We start from the raw sequence: 22743 nt of genomic DNA, 5'->3' as shown, positions 1-22743 counted from the left end.
CAGGTCTGGCCACGCTTTTCCAACAAGGTCCTGATGATGCCCCGAGACCGGGGTGGGCTAGCGTGCCCTTACCTGCTTGAGTACCATTGGGCCTGCTATCTTCGATACATCTCAGAAAGGGTGGTACAGGAGAGTGAAAAACACTGGTTCCATATGGATCGGGTGGTAGCATGTAGACCGTTGAGGGTCCTAGCCTGGCTTTCTTGTGGGGCTCGGTCCCGTTGTGCATATATAGCTACTCCAGCGAGAACGGTCTTAGATCTATGGGGCAAACTGGCGATAGCTCTGGGACTGACCTCCTTTCCTTCCCCTAACACACCTATAGCACGTAATTCCATCTTTCCTCCTGCCTTGCAACCTAGAGCCTTTAGCGCCTGGTCGGATGGCAAGTGCCGAACAATACATGATCTGTTCCAGGGTAACAAATGTATTACTTTCGCCAATGCAAAAATTCATTTCACCCTACCGACAGAGCACAGATGCAATACTATCAACTTCACCACTGGTTACTTTCCCCCACCTATATACAAGGAGCAACCAGGCCGCTCACTGCCTTTGAGACTATAGTTTGTAACTTTGATGGCTCGAGGGGATTGATCTCACAAACTTACAAAGTACTGCAATACTCGCAACAAATACAACCCCACACGAATCAAAAACATTGGAATAGAGATCTTGGGGAGGAGAATCTCTCAGAGAACTGGGACCGACTGTGGCGAGACATCCCAAAAATCTATCAAAGCATCCCACAGCGCTAGTCGGCTTATAAGCTTATGTCGCGATGGTACTTTACCACAGGCTGTATCCAGCAGATGGTACTGGGCTTTCCCCGAACTTGTTTGAGGGGTCAGGAAATAGAGTTGACCTCACGCACATCTGGTGGACCTGTCCCAGTCTGACGCTCTTTTGGAAAGAAATCCTTAGTCATATCAAGGAGACAGTGGGTGTCCCTATTCCTAGTTCTCCTCTAGTGACTCTGTTGGGTAATAGACCTTCAACTTTGGTAGCCATGACTCACTCGGACTGGCGCTTAATAACACAAATGCTAGGAGCAGCTTGTCAGTCCATAGCTTTATAATGGAAGAAGCCTAACCACCATCTATTGCCAATTGGTTTCTTCGCATATGGCACGTTCTTGCCCTGGAGTTACTTTTTGCCCAGCCTAATCATACAGACACTAAATTCACCCGCACCTGGCAGCCATTAATTCAGCATTTCTCTCACATAGAGCACTCACATTTGGTCACTCCTCGACTGAGAGCCTTACAGCTCTTTGATGACCCCCATTGTGCCCTATACTAGAGGTGCACAGCCGACTTCTCCTACTCCACTGGACCCTTAAAGGTTTGCTCTCCTCACCTTCCTGGGGGGCTTCCATCATCTTTTGCCATCGACAACTTGAACGCATCATTCCCTCCCCATCCCCTTTTTTGGGGGCTGTTTATCCCTCCCCTATTTGTTGGTTGTGATATACACATGTTTTTCCCAAAATGTGTTAATAAGAATGTGTAGCGGTGAATACATGATTAAAGCACTACATAGACATGTGCAAACTCCACTCGGTCAATTTCTCCACTGGGGGTGGGCACATTAGACCCTCACAAAATGGTGCTTTCTTTAATGGAGGTTTTTCCTTTCTCTTTTCTATTCTCCTTTTTTCTCTTTTCCAAAAACAATGTTTAACTGCAATTCATACTAGGGAGATAACGCATTACTCCCTTCTTTTTCTTTTATTGTTCCCATATCCCATTTGGGTCTTCGCTGTAATGTCTGTTTATTACAAGATCTCAATTGTGATGTGTTTAACTTTATTTCTTCTTTTCGATTATCCTGGTTTAATGTACATTCAATTAACAGATTTGAAAATAAAAAAGCAATGGGTGTTGCGGTGGAATGCCCAAAGCAACACCCATTATACCCCCCCTTTCACGCAGATACCTTCATGACAGAGTACCATATTTACAAAGCAGCGTTAAGCCACAAAATCTTAAAATTAGGATTTTTCTCCATTTAGTAGTAGTACAGTTATGACTCCTAACTTTCGGACTCCTAAATTCCTTCTGTGAATACCAAAAGTTTTAAAATTTGGATTTTCCCCAACTTAAAAATTGAGAAAAATCCTAATTTTAAGACTTTCAGTCTTCACAGAAGGCATCTAGGAGTCCTAAAGTTAGGAGTCCTAACCTTACTACTCCTAAACTGAGAAAAATCCGAACTTTAGGGCTTTTGGTATTCACAGAAGGCATTTAGGAGTCCCAAAGTTAGGACTCCTAACTTCTGAGAATACCGAAATGAGTAAGTGTCTTCTGTGAATACCAAAATGACGAAAATGGTAGTAAGTTTAGGATTTTGTCTTAAGTTAGTTCTGTGAATCGGTCCCAATGACATTTGTGAAAATACAAATGTACTCACCCTTTTAAATGCCTAATTCTCTACCAGCACAATGAAGTTCACCAAACAAGAATTTCACACAAAACGGCCTTTTTCACAGCTGTCATTAAAAACTTAAAATAATTAAACTTAATCTCAAAAACAGTTCAAAAATAAAATAAAATGTTATCAAGAGAGTCTGAAAGAAATCCACATCAATTAAACAGTGCAAACACAAACTTACAAATTAATGAAAACTTACAAGCAAACCTTAGACTACATAGAAAACAAGTCCAGTTGAGTGACACATTCTCATATTCTGAAAATTATGTTAGAAACTACTTTTCAATCCATACTCCTACTCCAGTACAGGGCTTAATTTGTGCCAGTGGTCACCGGCACTTAATTGACAATACCAGCACTTATGACAGCTGCCACATGGAGGCACTGTTTGTTTTCTTTAGAAATGAGCGCAACAACATGGGTTTTATTAATTCCACATACATATATAATGACAAATACGTGCCACCCTAGCCATTCTTCTAGCTTTGCAGGCTTGGAATAGTCTGACATGCTACACTTGTAGGAGTGTGATGTTCGTAGCTGTGTTTGTACTATCACCAGCAACACAGTCTGCGACAATGGGCGGTGCAAGGCGCAGAGGCCTCCTGACCAGGGCACTGGCACTTGTGTTTTTTGCAAATTAAGCACTGCAGTAAAAAAATGCATTCTCCTCCGGTCAATAAAGGCATCTTCAGTTTAATTTGATAAAATATTAAAGTTACAATGAATGCATTTCCATTATTGATAATAATAATAAATACATTTCATTGCCGTATCAATTGCATATGTTACATAAAAAATATATATTTCAGATTCTATGAATACTGTGCCAACAATTAAAAAAATATTGAAAACACATCTCATTATTTTTCTTATGTCGGTATGTGGAAATAAAAAGTACAAATGTCCCAATATTATGTCTTGTATTTTTTTTTAGTCTTGGCCTGTTATTTAGTACTATGGCCACTGAAGTGGTTGGTTTGCTTAGTAAAAGACGCTTTTAATTGCTTGTATTCGATTACTACATGCTCTTAAGATTGGTCTTGTTCGTGGTATGTTGTTACACTAAGGAGCACCCAAGGAACTCAAGATACATCCCTGCCAGCAGGGGCCATACTGCTAGGGGAGAGCTCAGCGTCCACTTTTAATGTAGTTCCAGGTTGCAGAGTTGTTTGATGGAGACTGAAGATACCTTAAGGGCTAATTTCACTGGAACGTGCACACCATGTCTATTTCCAAAACAGTATTCTTCATTGTAAATTCCTCAAGCTGTACAGGTATTATTATGCATAACCATCGTAATCTTTGATGTATGTTGGTTGCTTTTGATCGTGGCAGTAGCTGCGCATTTGAATCTCTGCAGTGATTGCCTATTAAGAGAATCTGTGTCGAATGTCCCCAGGCACACATTGCCTGCCACTACAACCTTGCATACATGTCACTGTACTTAGCATGGTTATCGATTACGCCATATGACTGGGTGAATCATCGCAGTCAGAAATGCATGGGTTAATTTTTCCACAGTATTCTACAGGCCATGGAGTCAGTTCTTTTCTATTACCATGATATGGACAGCTCTCTCCCACCCAAATGCTGAATCATTTCATAAACTGTAAGAGATTGATGACCCTGGTATAATTTTCCTGTTAAGGAAGCCATTTTTCAATTTAAATTTAAATTTTGTAAAGTTATAATTGAGTTCCAAAGACAGGGACACTAAACATCTGTTCATTTAACCCGAGTGCCTTCACTAACACTTTTTTGGTGACAGGAATTCTTAATGCACACACAGATAGAGAACATATAGGGGCCAATTTCGCTGTGGTTCCGACCACATCGAAATGTCCAGTTCGGATTCCTTTCCAACCGACTAATTATGATGTGGTCGGTCAGAAAGGAATCCGAACGGGCTTTTCCGTCTGCCATTCAGAAAGGGGCCTATAATCCCAAGGGCGGCTCTCTCCGCCCGAGGGTTTACGATGGCAGATTCCAACAGCCTTTCTGTGCCAGCCTTTTCAACACAAAAAGGCTGTGGGAATATGAGTTTGGGGCCTCTGGATGGCAGCATGTTGATCCCTGCACCTGGGAAGAACTGCACCTCAGCTCTTTACAATTAGAGCATGCATTCTGTTTGGAATGCAGGCACCCATTGTAAAGAATAGGATTGCGACAGAGCAGTGTTCAGTCGCATCCCACTTGCTGCTTTGGGACGGCCGAACGGAGGTTGGTTTGTCCCACTTCCATATCGATGTTGGACGGACTCAGGTCTTTCCGACTTCGAAATCCGTCCCATAGTCTGTTCGATATAATTTTCCCATTTAATTACAGGAAAGTTTCCTGCATGTACATTTATAGCGCAGAGGGGACTTTTTGAAGCACCGTGTAGTCAAGTCAAAGTCAAAGTCAAAAAGGCTTTATTTCGATAAAAAAAATTATCATAAAAGCAGCACGTAAATCACAATACAACAATTTGTAAAATCAGAAAAGCGTATGTAAGACATTCTCACAGATTTGCAAAGCAATTCATTAAGAAGCAACTATATTTTAAAAAGGAATTAAACAGTCAATTTAAGCCTTTTGGTGCGAATGGACCAAGCCCATGATAAAAATTTGGCTAAAACACAAGCATAGGTGGCACGGCTATCAGACATTCATATCCTGATTGCAGTCACATGACTCCTAGTACCCAGCTGCCGACATAGATTTTTGAGCCAAACCCTTCTTGGGATTGCATACTCACTGCACTCAAACATAAAATGCGCCAATGACTCTGGTTTACTTAAGCACATTGGGCAGAGCTCTGAGGTTTGTTCACGTGATTTCCAACTCGATGTAAAAGACTGAAGGGGAAGGGTTCCTGCTCTGAATTTGAAATATAAAGCCCTATCAAAGGGTTTTTCGATAATGTCAAGATACACTTCCCGCTTAGGTTGGTCTTTAAACTTCAAGAAATCCTCCGTAAGTCTGCCCATAGTAGTACTAGTGTTTCTTTTTGTGGAGATCCAGTCCCAATATAATTTCTTGAGCGTTAGCTTTGGGGGTGAAGTTCTATTTGACCACGCTTCATTGAGGCCAAGATTGGATAGCAGCAACTTCATGTCTCTTAATCATTTGATTTTGTGCCACCCTGGTAGTGACATGATTTCTGCAAGGCCTTGAGCATATTTGCTGAGTTCCTCCACACGCCAAAGCCGCGCCCAAAGCAAGAGTGGACAAAATTTTGCGAGGTCATCAATTGGGCGACATCCAAGGTCCAACATTAGTGGGCACCATGTAGTCCTAAACAGAGAAGTTCAAATAACTGTATTTTTAAAGCTTTCTCTATGATGGTGTGAGAAAAGGAGGACTATTATATTAGTAATAAATGCATGAATTGCTTACAAAGTCACCATATATTTTTCTACAATATATCCCACAATGCAAATGCTTTCCAGCACAAAAGACATCTTGCGCTTAAAATGTGCCCTTTTCTCGGTGCAAGATCCTCTTGTGTCGCTTTGCTTCTCTTTTTTGTCATTTTGCACTGAGACACATTACTAGGACTTTTCTTGTGTGAATCAGTGCAAGTACACGCAGGTTTTAACACAAAACCAGGGGCGGCTGTTCCACGAGGCCGGAGGAGCGTCGCCCCACTGCTTTCTCACAGTGCGGGAAGCAGAAACATAAAATAGTATTATGAATACCATTTTATGTTTCGCCCGCCCCCAACCTTTCCGAGGGTTTTGGTTGGGAGCGGGCAGGTGGGCGGTCCTGCTCCAGGCAAGGGAGGAGTGGCTTGACCACTGTTGTGGGTGCTGACTGTTTGGTCGGCCCCAGGACCGACCAAACCAGTCATGCACACTCTCCATTTTCTCTATGTAGGTTGCATGCAGCCTGCATGGAGAAAACGGCCTTCTCATACATAGATGCCTGTGCGGATGGCATCTCAGCCAATCACAGCGCTGCCACTGGAGGGGAAGGAGGCTGCCTGCTTGGCTGTTTCTTGTGTGGTGAGGACGCAGGATGACGCAGGACCAGACAGGAGCAGGCCACGAAGGTAAGTTAAAAAATGTTCCCTCCCTGTGCAGCCCCACGCCTCCACCCCGCTAGTAATGCCTGCCGCGACTGCACAAAACCCAGTCTACTAAGACAACCAGATCAGGCTTTTCCTCAAAACATTAAACGCCTTTGAAGAAGGTGCTAACAAGGAGAAATGTGTTCAATTCTCAAAAAACCCTTGCATTATAGGTGTCCACAACAGACATCAAGTATGTTGGATCCTTCTATGTTTGTCTACACATAGGAATTTGCATTGTTTGAGAATGATTTCAGTACTACTCGTATGCTAGACAGTGCACACTGATCTCTGAAAGGCTGTGCGCCAGGCAAGGCAGCCGTTTAGAGTGACATTGCAGATGATGTCTGCCGCAGCAAGCCAATCCTAATAGATAAGGCTCTGTGCTGTGTTTCCTCCCTTTCACAACACAGCACAGAAAATGTGGATGCTGTGCTGCGTTGTTTGAATTGTTAGCAATACTGCCCCTACTGTGTTTGTTTTTCACACACAGCAACACAAACAGCATATGACATCTTGTCAGTCAAATCTAAAATGTATGCACTTATGTTTTTAATTTTCCCATATGTAAAATATTTTCTATTAGCAGGCCTTCAATTATAGGTCCACAAGTGTAACCCCCTGTCATTGCACAAGCATGCTGGATGTTCTTTTGAAAACAATGCACAGCAAGCACAATGATTTGGATGCTTCTGTTAACCTACATTAGGGCACACAAGAGAAGAGTAATAAACTGTAATATGTGACTTTTAATTGATTATTTCAATGTAGCAATTAATTGAGTATGACAACCAACAAGGAAGAGGATTCCATTTAATATGGAATTCTGATTATTTCTTACATGCAAATTAATTCTTAAATGCTACCTACAGCAACTTAATGAACAATTACATTCACATATTTTCTTTTCCTACACAAACTGATATAATTGCATACATGACCCTAATCAAAATATTGCAAGTTCTAGTTAATAGGAATAGACAAGGGAACGTGTTAACATGAGCAGTTTACATTTAAAATATAATTATACCAGATTGTAACTGTAACTCAAGTAAACAAACAGGCATAATGAGCCATGCACATAATTTCCCCCCTTGGCTGTAAGTTCCTCCTTTCATATGGAACTGCTGGTGCTGCTGCTGTGAAACTCTATGGAAGATGAGGATGGACGACTTTCTCCTGGGCTAAAAGAGAACCTGCTGCTTTGCCATCAGAAGAGCAGATTATCAACTGAGTTGTAAATTACTCAACCTTAAATTCATAGGCTCTGGTTTAGGACTTTGCATAAACTATGTTGTAAGTAGCTAATCCATTATTAGCATTACTTGCAGCCAGTTCATATACATATATATTAAACTTACCAAGGAGTTTAGGAACATAACCAGCAAAGATAAAGGGTGTGTGGTGATACTCACACATTATTGTTAATTTCCAGAAATGTATTTAATGTTACAAAGGGTTGAAAATGTTGTTGTCAGATTCACAGAATGGAAGAAAATGCTTCGGTTTGCATGATCACCTTCATTTCTTTTCGACTGATGCTGCTAGTATTTTCACTCTTCGCGTTGAGGGTGAATGTGCTCTGACCCCTAAACATGGCAAAATTGGTTGTACTTCTTATTGACATATATTTAGCTTACACACAAGTCCCTAGTATGTCATGTAAAGTGTACTCAGGACCTATAAGTTAAATGTCACCAGTGGACTGCAACACATATTGTGCAACCCCTAGAGTGACAATGCAAAACATGAAAACAGGCCTGTCACCAGTAACGTGACTGAGCAGGTTTAAACTGCATAGTCAGCCTGTCAAAATAACCCCTTTTGACAGGTCTAACCCGTCCATTTACATACCAATACGTCACCCTTTATTAGGCCTTAATTGCCCATAAGGCAGGGTTCATGGAATTGAAATGTAGGACATGTAAATATGTAATATTAAACATGTCCTCACTGTGAGAATTCCCAAAAAGCTATTTTCACAGTAACAAGATTAGCTGTTCCACAGAAAAGCATTGGGGTGTATTAATAATGCTAGTAATGCTAGCTCCATCTAGGAACCAGATAAAAAGTTTATTCTAACTTTTTAAAATATTTGTTACAAAGTCAATTCATTTGTAAGTTGGATTTTGAACACATGTTCATTACAAAAGGTATTTTTAAAAAGTCACCATTAACCTGCCTAAAGCTACTAGAAGCTCATTTACCTGATCTTTCAACTGTCCCCCACAATCTGAATAGCTCCATGATGTCAATTGGCTCCCAGAGCTGGGACAATAGGCCTTAAGTTTGGGTAGAGGATGATCTTTCATTGACAGGAAGGCCTGGAGGGTCTGTGCCCAGTTCCCTGACATATCCTCAAATGATACCTACCCTGTCACTGACAGTGGTTCCTTCCTTTTGTCGTCTTTGTCAGCCAGCTGCTCCTAGATCTGGCTTTGAGTGACCATAGAGGAGGAGTGGCTCATTTCCCTGACACACCTCTTGGGCTCTGTAAAAGGGAGGAAAGGTTCTGCCATCTTAGTTTTCAATACAGAGGAGCAGTGTGGGATGATTTGCAATAGGGCACACTGGAAATTCTGCAAAAGTGGGTAGGGTTATCTCTGGGAACGATTGCCTTATTAGTTATGGAGGGGCCTTCCCCATCCATAGGACACTGGCAGGCATAAATGTGGTACATTTGGACACCATCTTCAGAGCACTGTTGGCCCAGTGGAAGAAAGAAGAAGGGCTGAACCTGCTGCTGAGCCCTGTGAGGAGAACCCTGAGGACTGGACCTGCTACCACTTGTAACCAGGACAAAGAAGAGGACTCAGAGGGTCAGCTGACTGAAATTCTGTTAAGCTTCAGGGACACAAAAGGTGCTAAAAATCCCATCCTTCTTGAAGAGCCCAGCTGACCAGTTGCAAATGGACCTGCCCTGGATGCTTCTGTGGAATGAGTTCTGATGTCCAAGCACAGTTCCTGAGGTCCTGGAACCCTCCATTGGCGTCAATCAATCAATCAATCAATCAATCAATCAATGACATTTATAGAGCGAGCTACATACCCGTAGGGTCTCAAGGCGCTGGGGGGGGGGGGGGGCGGGGTGCCGCTACTGCTCGAACAGCCAGGTCTTCAGCTTCTTCCTGAAGGAGAGGTGGTCTTGGGTCAGGCGCAGGTCGGGAGGGAGGGAGTTCCAGGTCTTGGCGGCCAGGTAGGAGAAGGACCTTCCTCCTGTAGTCGCTCTTCGGATGCGGGGGACGTCGGCGAGGGCGTGGTTGGCTGATCGGAGGTGGCGTTTGGGAGCGTAGAAGTTGACTCGGCTGTTGAGGTAGCTCGGGCCTTGGTCGTGTAGGGCTTTGTGTGCGTGGGTGAGGAGGCGCAGGTGATTCTTTTGTTGACGGGGAGCCAGTGAAGGTCTCTCAGATGTCCGGAGATGTGGCTGGTTCGTGGGATGTCGAGGATGAGTCTGGCTGAGGCGTTCTGGATCCGCTGGAGTCTCTTCTGGAGCTTGGCGGTGGTACCGGCGTAGAGGGCGTTGCCGTAGTCCAGTCGGCTGGTGACGAGGGCCTGGGTGACGGTCTTCCTGGTCTCGGTGGGGATCCACCAGAAGATCTTCCGTAGCATGCGAAGGATGTTGAAGCATGCCGATGAGACGTTGTTGACTTGCCTGGTCATGGAGAGGGAGGAGTCCAGGATGAAGCCCAGGTTGCGCGCATGGTCTGTCGGTTTGGGTGCGGTGCCCAGGGCGGGAGGCCACCAGGAGTCGTCCCAGGCGGAGGGTGAGGAGCCCAGGATGAGGACCTCCGTCTTGTCCGAGTTCAGTTTCAGGCGGCTGGTCGTCATCCACTCGGCTACCTCTTTCATCCCTTCGTGCAGGTTGGCTCTGGCGGCGGCGGGGTCGTTGGTCAGGGAGAGGATCAGCTGGGTGTCGTCGGCGTAGGAGATTATGTTGAGGTTGTGCTGGCGTGCGATGGCCGCGAGGGGGCTCATGTAGACGTTGAAGAGGGTGGGGCTCAGAGAGGATCCTTGAGGGACGCCGCAGATGACTTCGGTGGCCTCTGACTTGTACGGTGATAGACGGACTCTCTGTGTTCTTCCGTCGAGGAAGGAGATGATCCATTCCAGCGCCTTGTCCTGGATTCCGACGTTGCTGAGGCGCTGTACTAGGGTGCGGTGGCAGACAGTGTCGAATGCCGCGGAGAGGTCTAGGAGGATGAGGGCTGCTGTTTCTCCGTTGTCCATCAGGGCTCGGATGTCATCGGTGGCGGCGATGAGGGCGGTCTCGGTGCTGTGATTGGCTCGGAAGCCGGACTGTGAGGGGTCGAGGGATCCATTCGTCTCGAGGAAGGCGGCCATCTGCTTGTTGACGGTCTTCTCGATGACTTTGGCTGGAAACGGGAGGAGCGAGATGGGGCGGTAGTTCTTGAGTTCGGTGGGGTCCGCTGTGGGTTTCTTGAGAAGAGCGCTGAGTTCGGCGTGCTTCCAGCTCTCAGGGAAGGTGGCGGTGTCGAAGGATGTGTTGATGATGTCTCGCAGGTGGGGTGCGATGACAGCGTCAGCCTTGTTGAAGATGTGGTGAGGGCAGGGGTCAGTCGGTGATCCGGAGTGGATGGAGTTCATCGTGCGGATGGTGTCTTCGGTGCTGATCGGGGTCCAGGCGTGGAGGGTGGTGGTGGGGGGTGGTTGTTCGGTCTTGGTGTTCGTTGGTTGGTTGTTGAAGCTGTTGTGTATGTCCGCGATCTTGTTGTGGAAGTATGAAGCGAGGGAGTTGCAGAGGTCTTGCGTGAAAGTGTACGCTTCCTGCCTAACCCTAAAACTGGGAACTTAGAAACTTTCCACAATTTTTTACTGGAGAACCATCACGGGACCCGAACCAATCTGCCAACCAATCCGCTGAGGATGCACCACCATTGGGCTTGACGTTACCGTAGCTCCCGCTACGTTTTTGGCCCAATTCGGAATCCATTGGCCTCAAAGCTGCTTCTTCTCAATCCCGCTGCTCCCTCAATACTGCTGCAGACGGGGACCTGAAAAAACACAGAAGACTGCTAAAGTGCAAACAATCTAACTTTTCCCACCATAATCAATTATTGGCTCAAGACCCTGTCCTCAACCCGTTGCCATAGAGCCCTTCTTTGACTTCAGCCTGCTGCCTTCCAAGCAGACATGGGCCTTCAATGTCTAGAATCGTTCGAAGGGAAGAAAGCAATTCTGTGATGTAACCTGGCCCCTGCATCTGACTGGCAATCAGAAGTGTTCTATCTCAACTTTTGACTTTGCCTACATCTAGCATGACCAGTTGTTCGTGGTTGACGTGCTTCCTCTTTTCGATACTATTCTTATTGAAAACTTAAAAAATTCATATGTCTGGTACCCCTTTTTGGATTTCTGTCATTTTGTTCCTTAAAACATTCTCTATTTTATAAATTAGTGTGTGATCTTTTTGTATTATGTTTTTGACTGTTAACTGCTTTAGCACATCTAAATGCTTAACACAGTTTCTTAAGTTAAGTCTGTCTGCTCTGTGCCATAGCTACAAAGAATCGAGCTCAGGTTTATATTACTGAACCCTTTACTGGCCCTAACAACAATAGTGAGAGTATTACTTGGGGGGGTCCACTATCCACCCCATAATCCACTTTCTCAGACAGACATATTCCCTTCTGCATAAATACTGGGAAGGCACGTATTAGTGGAATAGTCTGATACAATGCCTTTTTTTTAATATATATATATTTTTAATGCCATTCCAAATTTATAAATAATATACAAGCCATCATTATTTCTTAAACTCAAAATATTAACATAAGCCTTATTAATTAAAACAGAAGCTATACACCAAGCATTGTAACTAAGCAGGTAATTACTGTATACTCAATACTCAGATCATTTAGTATTTATACGAATCACTGTCATTTATAATAAAAAATAAAAAAAATCCTCCCAGATTTAATAAAAAAATTCCCCCAGATCCTATCAAATCTTCTGATCCCCCCCACCCTCAATGCGAAGGTCCGCTCACTAGTTTTAACTCGTCTCATCTTTTGTAACCATTCATACATAGATGGAACCTGTTCTGTGTGCCATTGCTTCAGCAGGAGAGATCTAGCCACTGCCATAGCAATATATGGTAAAATAGCCATCTGTTCAGGTAAAGAGAGATCAGGGTCAAAACCGTGCAGGATTAGTTTCTCATTCACTACGATCATGACATTGCATTCGGTCTGGCAATAAATGAAAATCTCTTCCCTCAATATTCCAATCGTGGCACAATGAACAATGACATGTGACCAGTTAGCTGGAGAGTGATGAGTGCATCTGAAACAGTATGCAGGATAATTAGAATACATTTTAGAGATGGAGGCAGGTGTGCGATAGAGTAACCATTTACTAAAGAATAACATTCTCCGCCTATTAGCCCCTCGTAATGTGCTGAAATTAAATCTGTTAATAATGGACCAAATATTCAAGGGCATTGCCTGATTCTCCTGATCCTGCCGTTTTTTAATTGCCTTCTGACTTAGATCAACTTTCCTACTTTGGGCGAGATGACGCTTCCAAACCCCAGGTTTTCTGTCGGGTTCGTTAATTAAGAGTTGACTTGGTTGACCCAACTGAGTAGTATCCAATTGGACAAGAAACTTATACACAGTTTTGTATGACCCTAATAGAATGAAATTTCTAGGGATTAATTGTGACATTTCCGCCAGGGTAATCCAATCCCCATCTCTCAGAAAGTCTGAAACTTTTAAAAATCCCGCCGCAGCCCAATTACCAGCTGGATCTAGGCATTGTACAACCCCAATCAATGGAAGAATGCTGAACAATAAAGTTGTTAAATTAATAAAGGGAATCGAGTATATTTTAAACAGAGCCTGACGTTTAAAAAAAAATCATAATGAAGACTTGTAGCAAACTAATTTGGGGGATTTAAGCACCTGCAGAGGGGCCAGTATCTGAGTTTCTTTACACATTAAATCAATAAAGAAATTAATATCTAATTTTTTAGTATGAGTTTGACATTTAAATATTGATAGATACTGTGCAAAATATGCATTGTAATAGTCCCTGAGATTTGGCAGGGCAAGCCCTCCCTGATCCAAATCCTCATATAAAGTGCTTAGTGCAATACGAGGTGTTTTCTTTGCCCAGATGAAGGCTGTAAACATCGATTCTACCCAAGTAAAAAAAAGAACCCGGTAGAAAGCATGAAATAGTTGAAAACAAACAATTAAACAGGCGGAGGACAGACATTTTTATCAATGCCCCTCGACCTAAAATGGTTAATGGTAAAGCATTCCAACGTGAAAACAATGTTTGAATTCTCCGAAGAAGGGGATCAAAATTCATGTTGTATATGTCTCTAACCGATGCCGAGAAAAAGACTCCAAGGTACCTCTTGGGCTTAGTATTAATACAGCAGCGAATATCGGGATGCAATTCCAGAGCTTTACCCCCGCAGAGCAGTATTTCAGTTTTCTTTTTATTTATTCCCCCCAGGACTTCAAAGTCCTCGAAGAGCTGAAATACTTTTGCTTGAATTCGTAATTCAGGTTTAATAATAAGCATGATGTCATCTGCATACGGTTTCACTTTGGCCATTGATGGAATCAGGGGGAGAATTTCCGCACTGTTCCTCAATGCAACTGCTAAGGGTTCAATAAAAAAAGCAAAGAGGACTGGCGATAGAGGGCACCTTTGTCTTTTACCTCGTTAACTAAGACTGACTCGACCATTGAGGTATTAATGATGACATTAGCATTGGTATACAAATTACAAATCAGAGATATAATTTTAGCAGGGATACCAAAGTGCTCCAAAATAATAAACAGTGTGTCCCAATCTACCAAATCAAAAGCTTTTTCAGCATCCAATAACGAAACCAAAGCAGAAATCTGTTGTGTCTCAAAATAGTCCAAGGCTTCAATTAAATAATGACTATTTGTGACGAGCGATAAAGCCATTCTGATCTGGGTGGATCAATTCTTCTGTACAATGATTGAAACGTAATGATAAAAGTTTTGTAACTATTTTGTAGTCTGAATTTGATAACGTTATTGGGAGATAGGAATTTGGGTCTTTAGCGTCCTTCCCCTTCTTCAGAAAGCTCACCACTTTGCCTTGTCTGAAGGAATCCGGTATTGTGCCTCCCTCTAACATAGAATTTATAAAAATAAGAAAAAAATAAGAAAAAGCACCTAAAAAGACCTTAACAAATATTGAGGGAAACCTATTGGGCCGCAGATACATCGATGACTTGTTCATCATGTGGTCAGACACCAAAGACTTGCTAAATCAACTATTGACAGAAGTCAACACCAAGGATCCACGAATAAACCTTACATGGCAAGTTAGTGACATGGAGATCTCCTTTTTGGATGTACTCATCAAAAATACCCCTGAAGGGCTAACCACTGATCTCCATAGAAAAAGCACAGACCGCAATAACACCTTGCATTTTTCGAGCTTCCATCAAGCGTCCCTGAAAAAACACCTGCCATTCTCGCAAATGCTGCGTGTCAAACGCATAGTCTCTGATGAACTCACATATACTATGCGCATCAAAGAAATGCATGAACGGTTTCGTAACAGAGGATACCCAGAACCTACTCTTATAGAAGCAGAAACCCGAGTCAACAGAATCTCTAGAAAAGACAGTTTACAACAACCTAAGAAGGACACAGAACAACGCATGGTTCTAGTTTCCAAATTCTCAACTGCTAGTCCAGCATACAAGAAAATCATATGGAAACATTGGCCCATCTTACAAATTGAACCTGACTTTCGGGGCATCTTTGAGAAACCTCCTCTATTTGCGCACACAAGAAGTAGGAACATTAAAGAGATCCTCTCTAAACCAACGGAAATCACCTCTAAACACCGCGGCACCCAACCTTGCCATAATTGCAACCACTGCAATTGCGTCATTAAAGGGAATAGCATCCAACATCCTATGAAAGGCCACAATATCAAACTGCAAGTGGATGCAACCTGTGATTCTATGAATTTGATTTATGCACTAAAATGTCCCTGCAGGAAGTTATATGTTGGAAAAACGGAACGAAAAATTAAAACCCGCCTTAATGAACACAAGTCCAACATCAGATTAAAAGTTGAGAAATCCAATGTCGCTACACACTTTGCTGAATCACGCCATTCTATCGCCCAATTGAAATACATCGTTTTGGAAGTCTTAACCAAACGTGAAGGCATTGACAATCACAAACTCTTATTAAAAAGAGAACTTGAGTGGATTTATCGATTACAGACTTTTAAGCCACATGGGCTTAATGACCGCCTTGAGTACAGCTGTTATCTTTAACACTATCCTTATGATCTAACTGTTATTGATGAGTTTATGGTATCTGTTTACTCCATATGCCCCGTATCACCTTGCACATTCCATTTTATTTTACCTTTACACCACAAGCGCGTAACTATTCCCCACTCCAAGATGGCCGCCTTAGCTGCCTTTGGATCTTAGTCCCTTCTTTCTGTCTAGCTGCGCTTCAATTATCGTTCCACCCCATACGGGCTCCACAGCGTTTCTACCCCTGAGCATGGACGGCGTCTCTCGCCACCCGTCACCTTGAAGTAAGTCTTGTTGCACCATAGCATGGAACGTTATCCTATGTAGACCAACAGTCGCGGTAATTTATCTCGCACTCCCTCTACCCTCACATTTTAAAACCGTGCACTTACCGATCTTTGACCATACCTCTACACCCATAGCACTTGTAAGCCTAAACCCCCAGACCTATATATCAGCGCTTACCGTTCCCTTTTGTCTTCTTCTGCAGCGCCTCGTGATCAAGGGCACCCCTGCCCGAAATGCATTGGGGATCATGTTCATAATACTTTTGGACTTACGCTGTTTGTTGATATGCCATTAATATCACAAATGAAAAAAATGAGTTAATTGAAACCAAACATGGATTAAAAGCATCTAATCTTGATATATGTGTTGAATCATATTATTGATCACCCCCGGAGTGCCTATACAGGGGATGTATCCGCAGTTCGTCTGCATACACTACTTATTCTTTTTATTATTTAAGCCATTGATATTGAATTACACTACTTTCAATTGCTCCTTGCTAGACATCCGAAATATTTGGCAAATTTTGTAGCCAGTTCATTCTCTTAATACAGTGTGCAAAACCTTGATCGAAAAATACCCAAACAGAAAACATAAAGAACTTCATTTTTTCCCTTCTTTTGCTCCCCACCCACCCCTTAAAACCCACCCCCCCCCATAGTGCCCCTATGCTTACCCCTGCGTCCCTTCCTCCCGAATTGTGGTCCTTCATTCCTCCCCCATGCCAGCCACAGTTCCCTTTCCCCTAGCAAGGCGGTGTCCTGTTATTACACCCCTAGGACCCCTCCTCCTTCCCCCTGCAGTCCTTAGTGTGCAAAAAACCTTGGCATACTTAACATCTAGTAATTCATTCATTCAAAACATTTAGTAAAGAATTGATTGCTCCAAATTCTTAGCACTTCATTGAGCTTACAACCTATAATACCTACGAACACCTTCTATCCAGGACCAAAGTAAAAGATTGCAGTCCCTTTACTGACCATTCCTGTATTAGGCACCCACGGGTTTTAGCTCTGTTCTATTTCCATTCCTTCCATTTACCCCTTTATTGCCCTGTGAGATTTCCTACAGTAATTCCTGACTTTCATCTAAATCTGACAACATATAGAAGTTGCCTTTCACCAACACTTTCAATTTGGATTGTTGAGCAATAGTGGCCTGGGCACCATTAGCTTTGAATAGATGGAGAATTTTCATAAATTTATCAAGTATATTAAAAACATGTTTATTTTTAATTAATGATTTTTCTATTATTTGTCATTGTTTGCCTGTTCCTATCACCACTGGGTCCACACAATTTGTCATCTACCTTTAAGAGTGCCTAGGAATTTTTTACATACACAAATTTTCACAAATTCCTTCCTCCTGCGTGCCGCTGCTGCTGACATATCTGAGCAAATCAGGCACTTAGTTGTTTCATTAACTGCAAACTGTCTTTGCTGAATCGCTTTAGATAGTATTGTTTCTTTTATGCGAAAGTCTGTAAAATTTAGAAGGATTGTACGTGGCAGCGTAGAGTTAGGAAAGGGGTGGGCAGGTACCCGGTGCGCCCGAGTTATAGTCAGGTCCCCTTCATACTCTGGGATTACTTTTTGTTTTATGAATGACGTCACCCATTGAACTGTGTTCGAGTCCTCTAGCCCTTCGGGGACTCCAACTATTTGGAGGTTGGATCTTCGTGTATAATTTTCCAGCTCATCCAGTTTATTTTCGAGCGCCCGTTTGCTTTTATTTACCACCTTAACCTCTTCTCTGACCTCCATCATCTGGTCCTCGTGAGTTGAGATTCGGGCTTCCGCTTCTTGAAGTCTAAGTGGAAAGCTTGAGACTGCATCCTCAATCTTCTCCAGTCGCAGATGAATAGAGGCTAGCTCAGCTCTCTGACATCTTTTCATCTCCCGAACCTCATCCAAGATTAAATTTAGCATATCTTTCACCGTCATCTGGACCTCACTTGCTGATTCCGTATCCAGACTGAGAATGGGACTAAAGGGATCGATTGTGCAAGGTGGTTGATCATCTATGCGGTCGTTCATAGACAGTGGTGAGACAGCCTTCTGTGACGTGGACTGAGGTTGTATCTGGGTTTCAGCCAAAGAAGATTTTGATTTTGAGGGATCGAGGGTGTTAGAGATACTCTTAAACTGGTTATAGACTTGTGTTGATTCGATGTTTCCAGGACAAGGGTCCTTTTGCACAATCAGCAGCAACGACTCCTCATCTTGGTGGAGTATCAGACCCAGGAGTGATGCAACATTTAACCCAGGGCCGGCTATAGTCGGACCGGCTATGGCAGATTTTGCTTGTGGTGAAATAGTCACCGGTTGACTAATCCCTAAGATTTCACCTGAAGGCTGTAAAGTTCTAGCAGGGCTTACAGGATGTTGCGCATTGTTTTTTTTTAAAAAAGAAAGGGGGATTGCTTTGGCTCCTTGGCAGCAAGAGTTTTTTTCTTTTTTAGGGCCTTTGGATCCAGTATTGTCCGCCTGAGATACTTCCGGGCTGGCAATTATCACGTTCATATCGTCCAGTGTCGTGTTCGGTGAAACACTGGTCTGATTTGAAGGTTCCATGGAGGGGGACTCTTGCTCATCTGAACTCTCAACTGACGAGTTAAGCCCAGGCGGCTTCTTAGAGGATTCCTTGCCCGTCATCCTGGCTGCCTCTTTTGCCTGAAGCAGGCAAGTTCTGGCTTTAATCAGTGCATTTAATAATTTGCCCATTTTCTCCTGTACCCCTGTACTCTGCTCAAGTTAATTTCTCTTGCTTTATCTGCCCAAATGTCCTGACTTCCCTCCACGGGTATCTCTGCAGGGCAGCGTTTCTTTCCCAGCTCTTCTCACAGGGGAGCAGTTTGATTCCTTGTACAAAAAAAGAACTTCCTTTTAGACCCCAGCAGGGGCACACAATTTTTCTTCAGCTGACGCGATTTACACAGATTTACACAGATTATATCAGTTGGGGCGCTCTTCTCCTTCCCCTTTGTAAATCGCAGTTACAGTGATACTGTGATACTGGGTGGGTATGGGCGGAGAATACCTTAAATCTTCCTTGGCTGTAAGTTCCAGAGCCCTCCCCCAGCTTGAGCTCAGAGCAGAATCATACATAAGTGAAGGATACTGTCTCTGCCTCCCTCTCTGCCTCCCTCACTGGGGGTCCATCTGCATACACTGTAAAGAATTTTTACCCAGATCCAGCCAAGTCCAGCCAAGGTAAAGCCTACCACCTTGCAACTTCTCCTTATAAACCTTTTGATTTCTTACTGCGTGTTTTTTTTTAATGATGATTTTTCATTTTCATCCACTCGCTCCTCAATCTGTTGCCTCGCTCCAATTCTGCTTACGAGATGAAATTAGCAAGTGCAAAGAGAGACTGGCTTTGCTCTACTAATTTTCCACCAAACCGGCGCACTCCCTCGCTCTCCTTCACTCGGGACGCAGGAATGCTGCTAGCAGTGTCGCCTCGCCTCGCCCTACCTGCCTGCTCAAATTTTCCTTGGGAGCCGCGGGAGTCAGAGTTCACAAGTTCCGAGCCAGCGCTCAGAAAACAAAGAGCAAAATCCAAAATAGCAATCCCCTTCCCAGGAAATTCACCAAGAAGCCTCACGGAGAGCCAAACGCCAGCAGGCTCCTCCAACGCGCCATTGAAGGGTGTGGGGGAGGAGTCGAGGATCACCTGGCTACATGGAGACGTGGAACTCGATGCTTTCCAAATCTGATACAATAGTAATGAGATATGCAGTTCTTTTGCATCAACTTGTTTGAACAATGTCATATTTTGTTCAATAAGTAACAGGATTCAGAAGTCAAAAATGATAATTCCCTACCACAACCTTTTCCCTTTGTTTAGAGTTGTGTGCCCATGTAAATATTAATTGCAATTCTTGAGCAAGATGTAATGGACAAACTTCTGTGAATGTTTTAAAGTGCAAATCAAACACATAGAAAATTTGAATTTATGAACTTGTGGGGTGGTGAAAATGTGCAGTCTGTTGGCTGTTCATTCCTAGGGAGGTAGCTGCTTCGCTCTTCATAGACCGCAGCTTAGCACTATATTATTTACGGTTTTGTCCTATGAAGTTGATCATTGAATTCATCTGGGTGGCTTTCTTATTGATCATCAGTGGTTTGCAGCTTCACCCAGGACAGCAAGTTCCTGGGTTTCTTATTGCTAAGTGTAACTTACTCTAAGAGGTTTTTATAGGTGCTGAGTAGATTCATACCTGGTCATGGGTGGCTTGTTTTTGCCCATTGTTTAAAAGTTCTAGCTGATTTTTTTAATACCCTGGCAGCTGCTTAGTCCTTGGATGTATTCTTCCTTGTAGATGTTTTGCTCATTAACTCTGCATGTGTTCCTGCTTTTTCTTTTGTGGATTGATGTTTGATCTTTAGAGGCTTCCTGCTTGGTTTTCGCTGGCCGTGTGTTTGGTCCAAAGTGATTGCCAGCTTGACCGTAAGGGATTTGTTGTTTAGTGCAAGATGGAGTTCTGTTGATACTTGTGGCGTGCTGCTATGTTTTATGTAGCATGCTGCTCTTACAATAAATGGCTTGCTGTTTCATAGGAGGTGATTTGCTGCTTAGATGTAGGTGGTCTGCTTCCAAGTCTTATGTGGTTTTGTGCTTGGTCTTGTTAGTTTGCTGCACTGTCCTAGATGGCTTCCTTTTTGGTACTATGTAGCAAGCTCTTTGGTCCTGTGTGTGTTGCAGCATGACTCTGAGGAGCAAGGTGCTTCATCGTAGATGTCTTGCTATTTGGTGGTGGGTGAAAAGGGGCTAGGTGTGAGACAATTGTTGCTTGCACTAGCTGGCTTGCAGCTCAGCTCTAAGTAGCTGGCTATTAGGCCTTGTCAGCTGGCTGTTTGGTTCTCTGTTGATAACTATGTGTCCCCAGGTGACTTGCTGCATGTTTGTAGGTAGAGCTTTCCTTAACCCTGTGTGGCTTCCTGTTCACCTTATGTAGCTTTATACCTGGCATTAGTTGGCTTTCTAATTTGTTCAAATTGGCTTACTTTATGGTCCTGAGAGGGATTCCATAGTCCTGCAGCTTGTTTGTGGCTTTAGTAATGTGATAGCTGGTCCCAAGCGGCGTACTGCTTACACCTAAGTGCATTGATGCTTTATTTGAGGTTGGTACCTGTTTGCTACCAGAGGTGATTGCTGCTTGGTCATAGGCAGCCTGCTGCTTGGAAGTGGATAACTTGCTGCCTAATGTAAGCATATTTTCTGATATATTTTCAGTAGCTAAATACCAAATGTGTGTAGCTGCTTTGTTGGGGTAGGTTGCTACTTAGCCATAAATAGCTTGCTGTGTGGCCCTATGTGACTTACTGCTAGGTTCTAATTGCCTTACTGCTATGTCCATGGTGACTTGCTGCTTAGTCATAGGTGAATTGCTACTTGATTCCAAGTGAAGAGTGTCCTGGAACTATATTGTGTGTTATTTGTTCCTTTGTGGCTTCTACTCATCATGGATGGATAGATACTTCACTCTGATGTACTTGCACTTCTGCCCAACCATGCTTGCATCCTTGACATTCTTGAACATGAATGAATTGCAGATTGTTCCATGTCATCCTTCTTTTTTACCCCAATTGCATTTTTACCTAATCCTGTCTACTTGAAGCTTCATTTTCTTGCTGCATTGTACAAAGTGACCTGATTTTGCATGAGCTGGAGTGCACTTTGCTGTGAGTGGCTTGGGCTTAGGCCTTACATATTTTCCTTAGTTTTAAATATGAACTTGCATGGGTAGAAGGTGATTGAGTTATTTCTCTCTGGATAGCTGAATGGTTTTAGGCATCTTCATTCTCAATCCCAGTTGCGTAACAGTTCGATCCCAGGTGGTTCATTACATGGCCTAAGTCAGCTTCCTGTTTGTTAGAGGGTATCTTGCTGTATAATTATACATTGCTCCATGGTTCTGGCTCGCTTGCCTCTTGGTCAAAGTTGGCGTGGTCGTTGGTCTTAAACATTTTGCTTCTTAGGCAAGAGCAATGAACTTCTATGCACTATGTGGCAATTTGCTTCACCTAGCATGGCATCAATCTCTATGACTTCTTGCATTGTAGATAGTCATTTGCTGACAAGACAACAATAGGTGATTTGCTTCCTAGTGATAAGTAACCTGCTGCCTGATCCCATACCGTTGGCTGTCCGTTCTAAGGGTGCTTGCTTTGTTACCCAAGATAGCTATCTGCTAATGCTAGTAGCTTAGATGATTGATCCTTGATGTCTAGTTGGTGAGTTACATATGGCTTGCAATGTTGCCCAAGTGTCCAGTGGCCTGATTATTTTTGTGCTGCCACATGATCTTAGGTGGCTTCCCATTTGCTGCTAAATTACATGAGTTTTAGCCCCCAGTAATTTAATGCGCTTAAAACTTCCTGTTCCTAATTTTCGTTATATTTGGCTTTAGCTGGCTTACAACATTGTCTAGGATTGTTAGCTGCTTGGTCTTAAGTTGCATGCTATTTGGCTCTGGTTAGCTGGCTATTCTGTGTGGTTTACTGAAAGTCTTAAGTGATCAAGGGTGAGGTGTATTATAACAGTAGATGCAAAAAGCAGTCACAAAATGCATACCATCTTCTTGGAGCCACTGTTTTATTTTGCAAACTGCCCTAGGTACTACCAGGTTGATCATACAATACTGAATTGCAAGAATGGCATGCCCGAT

This window comes from Lissotriton vulgaris, chromosome 9, assembly GCF_964263255.1.
Source record: "Lissotriton vulgaris chromosome 9, aLisVul1.2, whole genome shotgun sequence".
NCBI lineage: Eukaryota > Metazoa > Chordata > Amphibia > Caudata > Salamandridae > Lissotriton > Lissotriton vulgaris.
The sequence above is the reverse complement of the archived record's forward strand: the minus strand, read 5'-3'. Positions refer to the sequence as shown.